The 17,621-nt window shown below is 37.1% G+C and overlaps 1 protein-coding gene and 1 pseudogene across 3 annotated transcripts in view; both read right to left on the reverse strand.

Annotated features, from left to right (window-relative positions):
• Positions 1-423, reverse strand: part of KMT2E (lysine methyltransferase 2E (inactive)) — an 80,259-nt gene extending 79,836 nt beyond the window's left edge. The window contains exon 1 of one of the 3 annotated variants that reach the window (XM_016145899.2): positions 94-423. The gene's annotated coding sequence lies outside the window, so the exon portion shown is untranslated. The remainder of the gene's footprint in view (positions 1-93) is intronic. The other 2 variants (XM_016145902.2, XM_016145900.2) reach the window with 2 other exon arrangements.
• Positions 424-10,778: 10,355 nt separating this feature from the next.
• On the reverse strand, positions 10,779-10,898 carry LOC118610999 (annotated as a pseudogene).
• Between the last annotated feature and the right edge of the window lie 6,723 nt (positions 10,899-17,621).

Raw genomic sequence — 17,621 nt, forward strand, 5'->3', positions numbered from 1 at the left:
AGGATAAAGATAAGAAGCCTCCCTCCCCCTTGAAACACACGTCCCTCCACCCTGCAAACTCCATGAACCCCCAAGGAGACGACAGGCACTGACCTGTGATGTTCACACACCAGACACCAGAACCTCGTTATTTGCTCGACCCCTAAGGAGTCTCTCCACACCTCCACGATCTGAGAGCAGTCACTGCGGACACCGGACCCGGCTCCACACACCCCCTCCCCAAACAGCAGCGCGCAGCCTCTTCACCAGCAACTGAGGAGTAGGGGAGGGGGCACCCAGATAGTCAACAGGAACGCAGAGGCGATTGCGAGGCTTCTCAGCGTGTCTATGGTCCCTCTGTTGCCGCTCCCGAACTCAGGTTTGGTCTCCGACTGGGCCCCCTGCGCCCGCTCAGTGTCACTGCCTCTCGCTCTGGGAAAATGGCGGCGGCGGCCGCGGCGGCCGCGGCGGCGGCCGCGGCGGCCGCGGCGGCAAGTGCACGGGGCCCGCCCGTCCCGCTCCGCAGGGGCAGAGGGGGAGGGGACGAATCCGCCCGCCGCCATTTTGCTTGTGGGCTGCCGCCCGCCGTTGCCTCTCCACAGAAACTCGAAGATAGCCAACTGGAGGCAGAGAGGTGGACAGAATCTCCGTCATTTTCACAACAGATGCATTCAACAATTCACCGAAGGTTTGGGGAAGTTTCAGTATTTGGTGGGATTGGTTTTTTACCGCTCTCCCGAGTAGCCTTTAAGTCTGGATATCGGTGAGCTTGGGTACGCCACTACTGTGTGGAAGGATGATTGTAGTAGGCTTCGGGAACGACCCTCTACCCCATTGCCCTCCTAAAGCGGTGCACTTAACTTCTCAAACCACTCAGTCTCGGTCTACCCCACCCCTTCCCTAGTCTGGCCTCTAGCGCAGGGTGAACTTGGTTAGGGCGTAAATCGACGCCCACTAGGGGCTGAAGAGGCTCCAGTGCGCAGGCTCCGAGCACCAGATAAAAGCCGAGCTGGCGCGTCCAGCGCCGTCTCGATGGAGGAGCGAGAAACGGAAGAGGTCGGGGGGAGAAACAGCAGGAAAAATACAGCCACCGTCTGCGCCGCCTCCCTGCCACCGTGTATCGGGGTAAAAAGCTGCCGTTGCTGTCGGTGCAGTTGCCGCCGTCGCTGCCTCCTTCTCTTGGCCCCGGGGAAGGATTTCCCCGCCGGCGGGACAATATGCGGGGAGGGGAGCGGGAGTTCCTTTATGTGGCGGTGACTCAACGGGGGAGGGGCAGAGCGGTTATCTCGAAGAAGAAAGGGGGAAGCCAAAGAATAAAACAAGGGTGTCCCCACTAAAATTTCATGGTGATTCCGGCTCTTGTTTCCGGGGCCTTTCTCCGAAATGGCGGTTTCCGTCTTCTTGCCCCACAGCGACTCGGAGCGCTTGGTAAGCGGAATGGGGAGAGGCAAAGGCGTTTCATGCAGCCAATCAGTGCTTGATACCTTCGTCGGGCGCGTTGTGATTGGCTAGCGATGACCTCATGCTGCAGCAGCGGGTGGGGCCAGTGCCTTCGGGAGAGGCTGTTGGAAAGGCAGAGAGGGAGAAGTGACGATGGTGATCGTCGCTCCTGCGGCCGGTATGGAAGCCAAGCAGCGACGAAGGGAATCTCAAGCCTCTTCCCTGACATTTTCTCCTGTCCCTGCGCGAGGTGAGGGCCCTGGCTCGGCCTCTGCGGAACTTTGGGGCGCTGGCGCGGATGAGGAAACACAATTTCTCCCGTGACTTTGTAACTGCGTCAGGGCAAGATGGCGCTGGGTCTCTTTGGGGTGCGGGGGGAGAGGCACGTCCACCGCCGCCGCAGCGCATGTGACCCGGCTGCATTCCTGTGGGGTTTGGCTCAGACCCAGGCTGGGGTGGGGGAGACTGGTGCGGTCGGCGTTGGCGGCCTGAAGAGGAAGAGATGACTGAGCGCGCGCTTCCTCCCCCATACGGTTTAACAGCTGCGGCTCCAGGGGGAAAGCCCCCAGTGGGACACTCCTTATAGTGTGTGAAGGCTGTTAGTGGAGAAGGTTTGGTGCCCTGTTTTCCTATCTGCCTTTCTCCTTGTAAAGTATGTTTACGTAATATGGCAGGTCCCTAATGTGGAAATCGGAATCAATTGAGTCCTCAGCCACTGGAGTGAGTTAAAAGGAGAGACTAGCTCCTGGGCCACGACGTCAAATAATACCAATTATTTTCTGAGAAAACGTAAAAGTTTCTCTGATCCGAATAAAATATGTTCTCTGAATTTGGAATCAGGTGTAAATAACACCCAGGAACACTTACTTTCCAAAAAGTTGCAAGAAAGCAAGGAATATATACCATCTGAATTTTGAGAGCCATTTTCAAATTATCTGTACTTTTTCATTTTCTTCCCGTCTGTACTTTCTCATTTTCTTCCCGTATCCTCCCTGTTTGTATATCCTGCAAGAATGTGCAATCTTATCCCGGGATTTGCTTTTCTCTTTAAATTTAGGCGTGATTAGTAATACAGAATAAAAACCAACTTATCTGTTTTTAAGGGTGTTTTCAGTACTTTCAGTTTTATGTTGTCTTCTTATTTCCCCCTTATTGTGGTTTTTAAAAATAAATTTTTAAAAATTTTATAATCACTCGATAAATGTTAGGATTCCTGCACTGTTATGAACTATTAAAGGCTACTACTTTAAATCACTTTTGTAGAAGTGTGAGCTTTAGATTTAGTTTTTGAAACCTTGCTATGTGAAGATTTTCAACAGTTCAAAAGTTCTTAAAGTCTAAATTAGCAGATTGAGTATGGAAGACTAATTTTGTTTTTGTTTATTCCTGCTTGGTCAAACTAGTATAGCGGCCATCAACTATACTAGTGAAGATTCAATAGACATCTCCTTGAATAGTGTCAAGTGAGAATAAGGAGTTATTCAGCAAAGACATTTGTATCTGAAACCTGGCTGGATTTTTGACAGAACCACCTCTGTTCAATGCTAAGAGGAAATGTTTGCTGGATCTGAAAAGATACGTTTAACCTGGGGTCAGTGTTGCGCTATTTCCTTTAGTCTTAGTTGTAGACTTGGTAGTTTGAAAACAATTAAGGTTTTTAATTAATTCGCGTATACTTAAATCAGTACTAGCTTTTGTGGCTTCCTTCTCAGTGAAGTAACAATGTGAATGAACTTGAAAAGTTAGTAATTAAGCTGTAAACATTACGGAGTACAAAGATTTTAAAGTTTAAGCTTTATTTTTGTTTTGTTCACTCAACATGAAATAAGCATTTTGCTAATAACTCTTGAATAATTTCAAGGATCTATTCGTTATGAAGTAAGTTGTGTCTTCTTCACCCTCACAGTAACTTTTATTCCATCTTAGAAAAGAGGGACTAAATATGAAGTCAATAGATTTTAAGGTGATTTTTATAATGTTCCTAGCTTTAGTGCACTTGAAGCTAAGGAAAAGAGGCCATTTTTCAAGCTAATGGAAGCAAATTTATACTTTTAATAAGCATGTGTTCTCATTGTTTCTACTTGCCAAATTCACAAATCCGTTAAGCTGTAATTCTCTTTACATTCCTGTGGAATTTAAATACTATTTGCCATTATTTCCTTTCTCTGACTACCATCTCAGAGTTGCAGATACAAAGTTAAGGTTTACAGGGGTCTACTGGCTTCCTGCACTCAAAAATACTAAGCTTAGTACTTGATTCTTTTCTTCACCCATTTCCTCAAAAAAATTATTTCACCCATCCTACATTTCATTATTTGAGTAAATCATATCACAACCTTCGTTTCCGGTTTCTGTTCAGAGCTAACTAGGTTCACTGTAGCAGACATCCCCTGAGGGGCTAAAATGCATACCATTTCAAAGTGCTGTGCTATTTCATGCCTTTGTACCTTTGTCCATACTACCTGAAGTGCCTCTTCACACTCACTCCTAGATAACACAAGTTGAGCCTTTGCTTCTGAAACTGTTTCAAATCTCTACTCTCAAGTAAAATGAGCCATTCTTTGGTAACCTACCCCAGTGCTTGACATTTTGTTGGCATTCAGGTGTACATGTTTCTTTAGAGATTTAGAGACACTTTACTGATAGACCGTATAGTCCAAACTATAAAACATTAACTTTTTCAGAAAAACTTTTCACCACTAGAGTTTGGAGATGAGAGGAAAGGTTAGTGATGGTCAGGAACTTAAGTTTCCTCCTCTTAAAAAATAGATGGGGAAATGGGGCCAGCCCAGTGGGACAGATAGTTCTGTCCTCAAGAAGATGGAAAAAAACTAGCCTTAGTATTAGTCAACATACATATTTCTCATCTAGAGGACCTACAAATGTCAACAGTATATAAAACTAGTTATAATTTGTTGGTGTGTTTGGGGTTTGTCAAGGTAGGTAATACTGTTTGCTTTGATACTGGAGGGCCCGATTTATCGTGCCCCTGAATTTAGTTTTTGTCACTTTTTCTGCCGTGTTAATGTGCCAGCCTCTAGTAGCTATGTACAGTTTATGCGTTGTGAGATTGGCATTCCAGTAATAGGGCTTACAAAGACTAAAATGAAGCTCTGCGATAAGACACTTATGAGTTAAAGATGAGTGTTATAAATATTGATGATTACTGTTTTGTCTGCTCTTAAAGCTTTTTTTAGAGTAAAGTTCAAAGTAAGGAAATATTCTGAATTACATGTGACTTTGACTGGATTTTGTTTTTTATGGCTTTTCCTCTGCCCCACCCTAACCCCTGACTTTAGTGTCCTCTAAGTGTAGAAAGAAAAGATTTATATCTGAGAATTATATGAACTAAAATCATTAAATATACCTTAAAAGGTTAAGGTTAGCGTACACAACCTGATTAATTTCACTTCCTGAAAAATGAGGTAAATGCTATCTCTTCCTGGGCACTGTATTATTTATGTTAACACAGTTTAAAATCCGTATTTGCAAATAGTCAAAAGAAACTTTCAGAGGTTGTGGATACTTTGAATCAATTGGAATTATTTTAAGAGAGGAGTAATACATTTATTCTTAAGTGTCCAAAAGAACATTTTCAAAGTTACCTGCTCTCTGCTCTCCTCCGCTCTCCCAAGAAGATAAGACCTATAGCATACTCCTATTAACTGTTTATGTTTAGTTTGTTTGAAATTTCATCTGGAAACTGGAGAAAATAGTAATCTACTTTCTCCTAAATGAAACAAATAGGAAGGTAGCAAAAAGCTCATTGAGCCCACCGTTCTCTGGTGTGATTTAACAGCAGATTTAGTAAAAAAAAAAAAAAAAAAAAAAAAGGCCCTTTAATATCCAGTAAACTTGAGTGTCAAATGTAAAGACAGCCAGTGAAGAACAGTAAAGCCTATTGGCAGTCCTTCATATGCTTGGAGAAGTGAGTAGTAGCTTAAACAGAACAAAATTTCTAAATGTACGTAGTTTATTGACTATTTAGAGCTTATGGTTGTGTTAAAAGTATTATATGGCCTTTTTTCTTCAGAACTTATGTTTGACATAAGCACTGAAGTATGCAGAGTTTATCTTGCATTTCTGTTTTTTATAAAAGAACATTGGGTGTGGGGGTCGTCTTATGTTTGCTTCTTTGTTGTAAGCATACCACAAAACAGTGGCAGCCTTATCTTTGAGGTATAGAATATACCTAAATGAACAATATTTTGTGTATGACACTGGTCCAAAATAAATTTGTCATCAACCTAGGGTAAATAGTGTTTCATATAACTGAACTTGAGTTAAATTATATAGAAATTTATTCCTTAGAGATATTACTTTAATATTTCTTATCCTCAAAAGTATTTATTTTAAAAGTGTCTTTCCAAAGTATATTAATATTTGTGTCTCAAATTTATTTCTGGTTTTTCTTCCTCTGGTTGCTTTGTTCCTGGGACTGATCGAGACTCTAGCTCTAATTTCAATCATTTGTATTCCTACCATGTTTCAGGCACAAGAAACATAATTGCTAGACCTTACATTTTCAAATGGCTTAACAAAATAAACTAAATAATTAGAACCTTTTAAGCATTTCTATCTATCTAAATGTTTCCTTACTAATTTCTCTGAGCCTTTATTCTACCCTTTTAAAATATGGCTCAATTTTAATGGCACATCCATTTCTTTATATATAGCTTGGTGTGTTGCTGACAGTTAACATCAAAGAAAGGAAAGAACAGTGGTTAATAAGTGAGGGAAGGTATAGCAGTTGGAATTAAGGACTGAGGAATAACAAGTTTTTCTCTTTGATTTTTTAATTAGCAAGGCATGCCACACCAGGTCATTAATACTAGTTTACTGAGAGTGAGGAGAATTACAAAAGAGGAGCACTCTGAGTGCCCAGAAACATTTTTGATACTATCGTGTGTACTTTATCTCAGTTAAATGATAATCTAATCCAAGGTGACAGCACTGATTTCAACACGTTTCTCTCCGCGCCAAAGTTCATATTCCTTGCCCTACTTATGCTGTCTGAATGAAGACTTAGTTCTGAGTGGAGACATAGGACAATGAAATGTTAGGATTTGTTTAGAATCTTACCTACTTTGAACTGAGGGGAAGAGACTGGCTCTTAGAGCCTTTAATGTAGATGGAATAAGAAGAGCATGAAAGAACGAGTGGGAATAATACAGTAAAGGTGGTTATAGAAGACATTGCAGAAACATTCATGCTTGTTGCTTGTAGGGAATAAAGAACTCACAAGAAAAATAATTGAGATTTGGTAGTCTTCAAAGATGAAGTCAAAGCTGAGTAGATTCCATTTTAGTAGACAAATCTAGCAAGAAAGCTGCCGACATGTCCACATTTTAGACCTAGGAAAATGAACTGTTGCCATTTGTTTTTTTAGATAGCTAAATTATATGCTGGTACATAGTCTGGTTAGCCATAGTAAGAATAATAATTATTTTATTCTAAGAAAGATCTTATGAAATTATTCTGTAATTCACAAAAATTATAGGTAACATGTTTAAGTGCTTTTCTAAAAATGTAAATGATATTCTAAGGAATGGACATTTTTGAGCCAAGTTTTCTGTTTTAGGATTTGTTTGTTTTTAAAACTGAGGTTTTCAGTTATTCGCCTAAGGAAGATTTTCTCTTCCCTTAGTAAAATGGTATAAATCGATTCCAAAAATTTTGAAAACTATGTACTTGTTTAACCCTCTCAAACCAGTTCGCTTCTACTACCAATGACTTGATTCTTAAGGGACAAGGTAGCATGAATGTTTGGTGAGCACATGAGATTAGTAAATATATCAAACTATGAATTTGGGTAAATTGCTACTAATTTGTTAAGTACTTGAATTCTTACTATAGCAAGGTCACAACTTAGCGACTAAACTAGTAGGAATTTATAAACCTCTCCTTTTTACCTACCTATAAAAACGTATTTACTCTGCAGCCTATTTATACCTCTCCATCACATAACTTAACTCACATTATGCCCAATGCCTGGTTCCTAATGTCTTTCTGATAAACTTTAATGTTTTTAGGTAAAGAGAGAGTCTGTTTCTCCAATGTAGGCTAATCCCTAGTATTTAAATTCTTAATGAAGGCTATGCTAAGGAAGACTATGCTAAGGTGACAGCTTATTCCTAAAGAGAGCTTATTTTGGATAAGCAAGAAATGTCATTTTTTTCTCTCATTTTGTACAATAGTATAAACCTGAAAAGGCAGTGAAAATAACTCACCTCTCTCAAGTTCATATAACAATAGTATGGTATTCTAGGCATCTCCTCCCTGTCCTAAATAAAACTTGTCTAACCACATCTGTGTAAGAGATTCTGGGCTACTCTCTATTCCCATGCTCTGACTTAAATGGCCAGTTAAAGGGCAAATGGAAGTAAAAAGGATAAGAGGATACATCAAATGAATAATTGAAGAATCCTTTAGAAAATTAAATGGCTAAGAGAAAAGATAGTCTTGACGATATATTCTGAAGTCAGGGGTTCATTTATGCCAGCTTTGGATTTTATAAATCTAAAAAGTTAATTGGCTCCCTTCCACAAACTCAGCCTCTTGGGTAATTTTGTTATTTCTGGAGAATAAGACTATATGCAGTTATTTGCATTTATAAAATTTTGTCAAGTTCTATATTCTTATATGCTCCAAATGTATGTGGTCTTACATAGCCTATAACATTTGATTACTTAAAATATACCTTCTTAAAACTTTTTGCTTTATCTGGTAATAACCCTTTGCTAGTTTCTACTTCCTGTTTTCATTAGTTACTTATTAATTTTAGTAATTTACCTGTTAGGTCCCTAGTCACCTTTTCACCACCTGTATTAATCCTCACAAATTTACTTATTGATGACTCCACTATTTATAATCTCTGAACTCAAATGGAAGTACTAAATGTAAGTACTTCAAACTAAACAAATTAAAAACAATTTACTCAACTTCTTGAATTTCCTTTCATGCTTCATGGTTCTACCCTTCTACCTTAACTCTGTAATCAAACATCATTCCAAACCAGTTTTGTTTTTGTTTTTTGCTTAAACGATTAGTTTGCGAGAGATTTGAAGATCAAGTCTGAGCACGCAAAGACATACAAAGTCCATCTGGCGCCTCTGCATTTGAGCCTTATGGACACAACTGAAGTTAAAATGACCCAAGTTTTAATATCTGCCCTTCTACTTCAAGTGAGATATTAAGTAGTTTGCTTTCTGGGCCTCAATTTCATAATCCATAGAATAGGTAAAATGGTAACTTTCATCGTAGTGATTAGAGATTAAATGAGAAATAAAAGCTCCAGGAGCAATTACTGATTTGTAGTAAACTCAGTTATCTTTATCCAGAAAATGAGACATTCCCTTTTCCTTGTTACTTCTGTACCTGTCATACTGTTGTGTTCATGTTGCTCTTTTCTGTTAGTCTGTGAGAATGTTGATAAACAGCGTCTCATTTCATCTTTGTAGCTAATGTAAAAAGTTCCTGGCATAAAACAGGCATTCAGTTTTTGTTACACAAATAACAATCTGATTTGACACTAAGTATCTGAAAATTTTTCCATAGCATGTGCTTATGATAGTAAAAGACACTTGAATATATAATTGGATGCAAAATATTCTGGTTGATTACCTAGGGGTCCCCAGCCCCTAGGACAGGAACCAGTACCTGTTCGTGGCCTGTTAGGGACCAGGCCGCAGAGCAGGAAGTGAGCAAGCAAAGCTTCATCTGTGTTGGCAGGATCGCCACCTCAGCTCCACCTCAGAGTATCAGGCATTAGGTTCTTCTAGGAGCACTGGTCCCTGGTGCCAAAAAGGTTGGGGACCACTGTAATCTATCATCATACTATAAAACTGGGTTTTGCCGCTGTTGTCTCTCAAATCTAGTTTCCGTCATGTTCTTCCCTCAAATATTTGTACCTGTCATTGAGCAAGCTAAAACTGCTCTGTACTCTTGTTAATTTATAATGTAGTTTAGGATTAAAATGGGTACGTACTATAATTATTCAATCAGGAATGCCAGTTCATAGGTAATGTGTTTCACAGAAGAATCAAAGTTTTAAATTCAGGAAAAATATTTGCGGATTTCAGTAGTGAAGGGGGTGGGGTAGGGACAGTGAAACACAAAATATTTATAGGCAGCATGGCTTTATGTGCAAAGGCACAGAACAGGAATAGAATGTTTTAAATCAGTTTGTCTAGGCTTACATAAGTACATTGATGAAACTGGAAAAGAGGATGTATTGGACCCAGATAATTTTTTTTTTTTTTTTAATTTCAAGTCCTTTTCCCAGTGAAGCTCAAGCCATTTTATTGTTCTTTTGTCCTCTTCTATTTTGAGGGAAATGACTGGTTTAAGTCTCAGAGTAGACTTGCAAACCAGATACTGCTCACTAATTAAAAATTTAAAATTGTACAATTAGTAAAGAGTCTGTTGAGTATACTAGGTTATAGATCTCATATATATCAATTTTAGGTGGAATTAGGATTATAAAATTGATTTATCGCATTTCTTGTTTCACATAGAATGAGAGCACGTATGAGCTCTTGTGTAAGATTTTACCAGTCACAGTATGCATGATCTTGATTGATGACTTCATCTGTTTCATCATCTGTGAATTGTCAATTATCTGCAAATGCGGACCTTTCTAACAGCATGAGATGATGAGTAATTGATAACTGTTGCTATTAACCATGAATTTAAGACAGTTCTAGCATTTTAAGTTTTATGCTGAGAGTCCATGTAGGACAGGCAACCTTTGTTTATACCTATATTTAGCAAAAGCCAGAACTTTAATTTTGCTGCTGCATAAAGAAATATATCTTGACACTTGATTTCCCTATTAAAACCTTTTGTTAAAACTGCTACAAATTTTGGGTGGTTTTTGTTTGTTACTACATCTTAAATTCATTATTATGTCCATGCAAAATTATTTTTTTTTTATGGTTTTAGGCCAACTTTTGGACATTCGGCAATCAAGCAGAAATCATAACAATCAAATTGTATAACACATGTATTACCCTTTCATGACCAAGACGTTAATATTAAAACCAAACCATCTGACCATAATAAAACTACCAATAGAAGAAAGTTGTAGTGATTGTGACTTGAAAACAGTCATATATAGACAGTTGTGATTGTAATTCCCAGGTGACTTTCATGTTCTCTCCCATTTTATAGTGTATATTTTAGAAGAACTGGTTATTCATAATTCATCCATTTATATTATGATCTGGGAGTACACCCATTAGAAAGCAGAAGTAACAACTAATTAAGTTATAACATTGCATTTAAAGTGCAAAAATAGTATGCTGTCACTATTTTCTTTATGTATATAAAATTCTGTGCGTGGCTAGACTTTTTATTTAAGCCTACAACACCCAGTATTCCTAGGTGGACTCCCATCCAAGTACTACCCAGGCCCGACCCTGCTTAGCTTCTGAGAATCAGATAAGATCAGGAGTGTCGAGGGTGGCATGGCCAAAGACATGTAGATGGCTAGATTTTTAAGAATGTTTCTTACCTAGGAATTCCCATGTTGCACATTTTGATCACTATAGTTCTATCAGCCATAAATATTTATTCCTTTTAAGTTACAAAAGCTGTTACCTGCATCCCCTATCCACCATTCGATCAACCTTACGGTAGTTTTCTACTTGACAAAAGAAGCCTGTCTGAAACTAGAAGTTTCACAGTGAGTTTTTTTTAAAGATTTTTTTTTTTTTTTTTTTTTTTTTGCATACAAAAATGTGTAAGCCCTTGTTCGAGCATGTAAAATGTCACCAATATGGTACAAGTGTGTGGTTTTTATATGCTTTGTATTGTGTGTTTAAAACTTGCTTGTTTGAATGATTTAGGGATATGTTTTAATTTATGGATATCATTTAGACGCCAAATTCATTTTAAACATCTACTGATAGCTAAAAGGTCAGAGCCAGCTAAGAATGAATACCATTTTTACTTTATGTTAGCTGAATTTACATTATCTTTGCCTTATGGTATGTATTACACATTCGTTTTTAGTGTTAAAAGAGACTTTTGATTTAGTCCTTTTTATAAATCAGGACATTGAGAAACCCATCAAGATAACTAGGATATAAGTACTTTATTTTCCTAGGTGCGATCGAATTTGATCTTACTTTCTTTTTCCTCCATTTTTATATGAATCCAGTCACTACGTTGTTATTCATTTTTGTTTTTAATATTTTATATATCCTGTCTTGCTTTCCTAGGTGACCATTAACAGTAGACACCTAAGTTTTGGTTCTCACTCTTAACTGCCCTACCCCTTTTTTCACCCCTACACTCTACAGACTTTCCTCTCCATCAACAACTTCGGTTTCTGCAGTTAATGCAACAATGCATACCCTTCTACAAATACACATGTATCAAAGTGTTCTAAATTTGTCCTTAGCTCTGGAGGCAAGAATGAATTTTATTATAACTGATGATTTACAACTTCGGTATTTTAAAAGCTCCTGGTCTATAAAGATGACCAGGAGTTAACATAGTTAAATCGAGAGGGAAATTAAGACTTTCTTAAACTTTCTTCATATTGAGCTACAAAAACATCTTAAATTGCACTTAGTAGTAGATTACTTCCTAATTCATAGCTTTAGGTACAAATAGCCTCTGAAATTAAAAACAAAACAGGAAACATTTAAAAGTAATAGATTGAGGTTTATGTAATGAAAACCAAAATCATTATGAGACCTGAATAGCTGTGAACAGCTTAATAGCTATTTCTAAGTATTTCTGTCCTTTTTTCTGTCAGCTAAATGAGAATTAACAAGAATAAGAACTAAACTCTGAGAAAATTTTATTGGAGACCTAGATCAAAGTATAATTGATTTTTTAAAAAAGATTAAACTCGTTGTTGTCTGTACAGGTGCTCAGTAAAAAAATACTTGTGGAGGAGAAGCAGCAGCTGCTTGGTTTTTTACGTGTAAATTCCCCCCTCCCCTCACCGGCCCTTGCTCTCTGGTGTTCTCCCAAGAAGACCAATACTTGGGTTATGTCTTCCATTTTTAAAAATTTTTTTCTTGCCATATGTTTTTATGAAATAACTGATTTGTTTGAAAATGAAAATATCATTCTAAAATATAAATTAGCAAAGTAAAGTGAAGGAACCAGATTGCAAAGTCAAGTCATGTAGTAAAGCTTGGGGAGATGGGAAGAGAATAGCTAAGCATTTATATATGGAGTTTTAGCTCTTCGAAAGGAATTCTTAATGAAAAGTCTTTCTTTAATAAATAGTCATAAATCTTAGTGTTTTGGAACTCAAAAATTATAGCCAGACCAGTGAACTTTTTAAAGCTTGGGGCTCTAGAATGTTCATATGAAGGTAAATGTAGGTATTGACCCTGTTTAAATTAAGGGAATAGGCAGAGTTTTGACATAGGCTATTTAGACTTAAAGTTATGAATTTGAAAGGAGAATTTGGTTATTTGTGCTCCCTCTCTCTGACAAAACTTACTTCCTTGCTTGCTCATTCTGTTATTACCACATCAAGGAGACATTATGTATCTGAAGGCTTTGAGCTACTTGGAAGAAGGGTGTGCTTATAAGAACAGAGTGATTGTTAATTATAATAAACAGCCTTGTAAAGGTGCATGGGTAACTCCCTTATATATTAGTAGCAGTCAGCAACTAGATAGCTTTGCAACAAGCAGGTTAGATTTGTTCCTTCTAAATCATGGGTTTCTGCTTCATAATCTAGGTCTGGTGTCTTATAAGGAGCCTTTATAACAATGGTTATGGGAAAAGTTCACGTTCTCTATCTCTGGAATACAGAGCCATTGTTTGAAGATAGGATAACTTCAGGGATTTAGGACAAATGAAACAATGCATGTCCATATAGATGTCTAGGATGCGAATCAAATCAAAATAATTACCAACGTTTCTTTTTTTTTTTTATGGTAGAATGTAGCAATCCAGTATATATGAGAGGCAAACTAAAAAAAAGTTGGCAGGACTTCAGAGCTAATCAAATCCATTGGTTCTCAGACCTTGGGATTTCTTGAATGAATCAAATGTTAAGAAATATAGAAACCAATAATTCACTTGTCAGTTTTAATTCTCTAAATAGCAACACTCACACTTGGTTTTAAAATAGTTATTAAGAGAAAATTAGGACATAGTCAAGTCCATAAATACAGCCATTGTATTTTCAAAGAACTATTTTAAAGCATTACTTATTACAAAGCAATGGTAACATGAAAATAGGATTTCAATTTTGTGGGGCTTTTGTATATTGCGTGTGTTTTCATAGAATGCATCAAGGTTCTTTCTGGGTTGTAGACTTAATAGAAAGCAACTTTTTCAGAGATGTTCTAATTTGTACTGATGTGAGAAAATGCTTGTAGGTTAACTAAAAATGGGATACAAACTAAAAATAGTATGGTCTCAACTTGTCAGAAACCTGGGAATCGCCCTCAATCCCCTAACACCCTAATCTGTTATGTCTTTAAGTAATCTTCATTCTTTCTTTTTATATTGGTCCACTTCCCTTTGTCATCGTCATTGCCTCTACTTTAGTACAGGCTTGTCATAGAGTAAGTAGTCAGTTGCCTGAATATTTGCCAAATAAATGAGTGTGTATACGCCCATATGCGTGCATGTGGAATAGTCCCTCTCTCCCTTGTGAATGCATCCTTCAACTGTTTTTCCTCTATAAAGCTTTCCTTCATGCTCTTTAAAGAAGTCCATTGTTCTTTATAATTCCAAGTACCTTCTACTTCGGCTATCATAGCACTTATTGCAGTTTATAATTATGTAAAATCTCCTTCCCCTTGCTACAGTGTGAGCCCTTGAATGTCAGTGTTTAACTTGCCTTGTCTCCCTCAGATAAACGTGTAGTGCTTGTATTAATACCTAGGACATAGTATTCAAATAAATGTTTTGATTAATTAGGTCTCTTTGGTGTAAGTATAAATATACAAAATAACTAGGAAGCTTAAATTGTGAAGAGAAGGAAAGGGGGTTAGAGATGTATTTTTGTAGTTAAAAATTAGGAAACCTAAAATTGGTAATGATGTGTGAACAAGAGCAAAGCCATCCTTATTCTAGAAAAAAATATCGAGAAAATAACTGGACCTCTAAGATTTCATCCATCACAATTATCTTGAAAGACTTAACAATCCCCAGTGAAAAATATTCTGATACTTTTTTTCTGTCAATTGTAAATAAAACCTCCTCTCAAAAAAAGTGTTAAATTGCTTTAGGCAAATTGAAAATTCTTATCCACCTTCTGGTGTTTGGTTATAAGTTATCATTTTTCAGGTTTAACCTGCCTTTCCAGTGCATAATAATAATAGATAACTATAAAGGTTCTTTAACGTAATTACATCAGAGAAGAGAAATTTCCCATAGCAAACTTTTCCAAACAGTTCAACAACCCTATTAACAGATGCTGGATGCTGGCATCTCATTTCAAAAGAAGAGCTCTGGTCCCACAAGTATGAGTGGAGATCCATAAATGCTTACCAATATGCAGCAACAATCCTAGGGACTAAACAGTTATGCATCCCAAAATATGTTTATCTCTACATGGAAAGTTATTTAGCTTCAATTTTCAATGGTTTATAAACAGCAGTAGATTATTTTGTTAATATCTTTTTGTAAAGTTGAATCCATTAATGTGCTAACCAATCTCCCATGGCACAAGCAATTAACCACTCGAATTTTCATTGAAGACAAATTCTTATGCCTAGGGTTATAGGTCATGGCGACCAAATAAAATCCACTTTTAAAAAAATTAGTTTCCCTGCCATGAGCATGTTAAAATGCTGCAACTCAGTGGTTCCCAAGCCAGTTTGATCACCATAATTATCTGGGAAGCTTATTAAACTATACACGCCTGGACTCCACACCCAGAGTTCTCCAAAACAAGATGTTAGCTTTCATGATTCATAATTTTTTTAGAATGCAGTAATTTCTAAAGAACCATATGCTACACTACTTAGTATGACCCAGGAATCTGCGTTTTTGACAAACTTCTTCCTCAGGTACTTTTCATGCAAATGCTACTTTGAAAAACATGGAATGAAGCATTTTGCTATAATGTCTGTTGTATAGAGCTACATTGTAAAGACTTCATTTCTTCTTCAACCTGAGAAGCTTTTAGGTACTATTACCATGAACCATTTCTTAACATTTCTTGGAGATTTCATCAGAACAGCAACATAGTTTTCTAAGAAATTTAGAATATTCTGATGGACTGAACTCTTTCCTACAGTACATATGGGTCAAGTCTTGTTAGCCTGTGAGCCTATCTTTTTTTAGGAGTGTTGTGAAAAAGAAGCCTTATTTCTAAACTCCTTCCCACTTTTAATATATATGAGCATCTTAAAATGGCATCAGCTGTTATTTTAAACATAGTGACATTTCATCCTTTTTTTTTCACCCTACTGCTTTTACAACTAATCTCAGATATTAGACAAGGTGATCTTTTAATTAAAGGTGAAACCAGTAACTTTAAATCCCAGTAGTGCAACTCAGAATCACTTCGTTTAATGTTAGTAATTTAAGAGTGGTAGATCTTCAGAAATTTAGATGTCATGAGCAAGGACTTAAAGGATCCACTTCAATATAAAATATTCCAGCCTTAATGTCAGTAAGTACTGTATTCTCATAATTCCACTTGTATGTTTTGGTAACAGGTTTATCAGGCAACTTTATGAATATAATTAATTTTTTTATATAGTTAACTTCCTAGGAGATAATGTACTGGCCAAAAAGATAGAAGTATTTTCTTCATAATTGGGTGATTTTAACACACCTCTGTCTCAACTTGGTTACTTGTGCCTTCAGCCCGAGAGACATCAATTTGCTTATTAATAAATTTAGTGTCTTAACAGAGAGATCACCTTGTAATTTATAGAAATGTCTAACCACTGTGCTGTTCCCCTAAAACTAATATATTTAATGTCAACTGTAATTATCGAAAAGTTAATAGAAATACATAATTGGGCAAAACATTTAAAGTCAAGTGTCTTGATCCCTGCTTGAAGTTCACACCTCTGATTGGTAAACACATTCTTTTGATTTTTAAGTTTATAAAAGCTAAATATAAAGAACTACAAATTAGTTAAGCAAGTCAATAATATAATCAAACAATGTGAAGATATATATGAAAAAAAGTAAATTCAGTACAAAAAAAACCCACTTCTTTCATCAAGCTGGTAATAAACTGATTTTGTATGGGTGTGTGTGATTGTTTCTGAGAATACTGAGAGAGACCTTTAATTTTGAGTAACTACCACCATGGTCACTGTATTATCCAGATGATTAATTAATGAAAAAAGTACAATTTAATTTCCCCAAGATCAAACTTAAGCTCAACCAGGTCTTCCCATGCTGATAGTACTAACCTAGTTGTCGTTTCACTGTGTACTGGGTAGGGACAGTGGGAATCTTGTTCTTAGATTCATAGGCGTCCTTATTGAGATGAGGCATTTGACTACCTTTTGAGAGTCATAGCTATTCCTATGTTACCATCACTTAATGGTTTTAGAGTTGTTCCAAATTGGAAACCAAAGTAGTGCACTAGTTTGGTCATCAGTTGTGGAATTATAATCTGAAAGGCACAAAGATAACACAATTGCATTTAAGATTATATGGATAAGATAAAGAATTGTGTTGAGGTAGGAAGAAATTTTTTTTAAGATGACTATATCTTAATTTCCCCTGCCTGATAAGTATATAACTAAGGACAAATGAGGTGTAGCATTTAATCTTTTCAGCACTCCATTGTGTTAATCATTCTTACTATTCAAAGAGGCAGTGAGAATTTATGGCTTCAGTTACAAGTAGTAAGTTATAAGCACCCAAGGGCAGAGATAAAGATGAAGTTACGGGTGTTAAAGAGAAGGATTTGGCCTTCATTCCTTGTTATCATTTGATTTTATTGCCTCCCAGAGACTCAAGTATCACTATTCCTAGAGCCAGAGTTTATACAAGTGCCAAATACATGAACAAGAACACCCCATTAAAATCTCTTTCAAACACTGACAGTCTTAAGAAAGCTAGGTGTATTTGTGGCCATCAATAGTGGTCAGTCAATCCAGCCTAAGCTTAACCTGACAGAATTGAGGATTAGTCTAAAACCCTCATATACCTCTCTGTATGCATCCATCTGACCTGTTTAAAACAGCCACAGTGATTCTGGGGCAGCTTATTTGGACAACTTTTTTTTTTTTTTTAGGCGAGGC

Source organism: Rousettus aegyptiacus, unplaced genomic scaffold (genome assembly GCF_014176215.1).
Source record: "Rousettus aegyptiacus isolate mRouAeg1 unplaced genomic scaffold, mRouAeg1.p scaffold_m13_p_13, whole genome shotgun sequence".
NCBI lineage: Eukaryota > Metazoa > Chordata > Mammalia > Chiroptera > Pteropodidae > Rousettus > Rousettus aegyptiacus.